The following is a 2500-nucleotide window of genomic DNA, read 5'->3' as shown; positions in this document are numbered from 1 at the left end:
CGAAGCGAGAGGCAGCACCGTCCCTGCTATACGAAAGCCCCATCCAGCCCTGTGCCACCCGGGGGGTTCCAGGGTGCTGAGATGGCTGACGTTTTGCTCCGCTCACGACGGTCGCCGCGGCACGCAAGAACAGGCCAAAAACTGGCCAAAACAGCCCAAAAACGGGCCAAAACTGGCCATTTTTTGCTGCGCGAGCGAGCGGAGAGCGGCGAACAGCGAGCGAAGCGCGAGGCAGCACCGTCCCTGCTATACGAAAGCCCCATCCAGCCCTGTGCCACCCGGGGGGTTCCAGGGTGCTGAGATGGCTGACATTTTGCTCCGCTCACGACGGTCACCGCGCCACACAAGAACAGCCCAAAAACAGGCCAAAACAGCCCAAAAACGGGCCAAAACTGGCCATTTTTGGCTGCGCGAGCGAGCGGCGAGCGGCGAACAGCGAGCGAAGCGAGAGGCAGCACCGTCCCTGCTATACGAAAGCCCCATCCAGCCCTGTGCCACCCGGGGGGTTCCAGGGTGCTGAGATGGCTGACGTTTTGCTCCGCTCACGACGGTCACCGCACCACGCAAGAACAGGCCAAAAACTGGCCAAAACAGCCCAAAAACGGGCCAAAACTGGCCATTTTTGGCTGCGCGAGCGAGCGGCGAGCGGCGAACAGCGAGCGAAGCGAGAGGCAGCACCGTCCCTGCTATACGAAAGCCCCATCCAGCCCTGTGCCACCCGGGGGGTTCCAGGGTGCTGAGATGGCTGACGTTTTGCTCCGCTCTCGACGGTCACCGCGCAATGCAAGAACAGGCCAAAAACTGGCCAAAACGGCCCAAAAACGGGCCAAAACTGGCCATTTTTGGCTGCGCGAGCGGCGAGCGGCGGACAGCGAGCGAAGCGAGAGGCAGCACCGTCCCTGCTATACGAAAGCCCCATCCAGCCCTGTGCCACCCGGGGGGTTCCAGGGTGCTGAGATGGCTGACGTTTTGCTCCGCTCTCGACGGTCACCGCGCAATGCAAGAACAGGCCAAAAACTGGCCAAAACGGCCCAAAAACGGGCCAAAACTGGCCATTTTTGGCTGCGCGAGCGAGCGGCGAGCGGCGGACAGCGAGCGAAGCGAGAGGCAGCACCGTCCCTGCTATACGAAAGCCCCATCCAGCCCTGTGCCACCCGGGGGGTTCCAGGGTGCTGAGATGGCTGACGTTTTGCTCCGCTCTCGACGGTCACCGCGCAATGCAAGAACAGGCCAAAAACTGGCCAAAACGGCCCAAAAACGGGCCAAAACTGGCCATTTTTGGCTGCACGAGCGAGCGGCGAGCGGCGGACAGCGAGCGAAGCGAGAGGCAGCACCGTCCCTGCTATACGAAAGCCCCATCCAGCCCTGTGCCACCCGGGGGGTTCCAGGGTGCTGAGATGGCTGACGTTTTGCTCCGCTCTCGACGGTCACCGCGCAATGCAAGAACAGGCCAAAAACTGGCCAAAACGGCCCAAAAACGGGCCAAAACTGGCCATTTTTGGCTGCACGAGCGAGCGGCGAGCGGCGGACAGCGAGCGAAGCGAGAGGCAGCACCGTCCCTGCTATACGAAAGCCCCATCCAGCCCTGTGCCACCCGGGGGGTTCCAGGGTGCTGAGATGGCTGACGTTTTGCTCCGCTCTCGACGGTCACCGCGCAATGCAAGAACAGGCCAAAAACTGGCCAAAACGGCCCAAAAACGGGCCAAAACTGGCCATTTTTGGCTGCACGAGCGAGCGGCGAGCGGCGGACAGCGAGCGAAGCGAGAGGCAGCACCGTCCCTGCTATACGAAAGCCCCATCCAGCCCTGTGCCACCCGGGGGGTTCCAGGGTGCTGAGATGGCTGACGTTTTGCTCCGCTCTCGACGGTCACCGCGCAATGCAAGAACAGGCCAAAAACTGGCCAAAACGGCCCAAAAACGGGCCAAAACTGGCCATTTTTGGCTGCACGAGCGAGCGGCGAGCGGCGGACAGCGAGCGAAGCGAGAGGCAGCACCGTCCCTGCTATACGAAAGCCCCATCCAGCCCTGTGCCACCCGGGGGGTTCCAGGGTGCTGAGATGGCTGACGTTTTGCTCCGCTCTCGACGGTCACCGCGCAATGCAAGAACAGGCCAAAAACTGGCCAAAACGGCCCAAAAACGGGCCAAAACTGGCCATTTTTGGCTGCGCGAGCGAGCGGCGAGCGGCGGACAGCGAGCGAAGCGAGAGGCAGCACCGTCCCTGCTATATACGAAAGCCCCATCCAGCCCTGTGCCACCCGGGGGGTTCCAGGGTGCTGAGATGGCTGACGTTTTGCTCCGCTCACGACGGTCACCGCACCACGCAAGAACGGACCATAAACAGGCCAAAACAGCCCAAAAACGGGCCAAAACTGGTCATTTTTGGCTGCGCGAGCGAGCGGCGAGCGGCGAACAGCGAGCGAAGCGTGAGGCAGCACCGTCCCTGCTATACGAAAGCCCCATCCAGCCCTGTGCCACCCGGGGGGTTCCAGGGTGCTGAGA

This window comes from Musa acuminata, unplaced genomic scaffold (assembly GCF_036884655.1).
Source record: "Musa acuminata AAA Group cultivar baxijiao unplaced genomic scaffold, Cavendish_Baxijiao_AAA HiC_scaffold_82, whole genome shotgun sequence".
In the NCBI taxonomy this organism is placed as follows: Eukaryota; Viridiplantae; Streptophyta; class Magnoliopsida; order Zingiberales; family Musaceae; genus Musa; species Musa acuminata.
The sequence above is the reverse complement of the archived record's forward strand: the minus strand, read 5'-3'. Positions refer to the sequence as shown.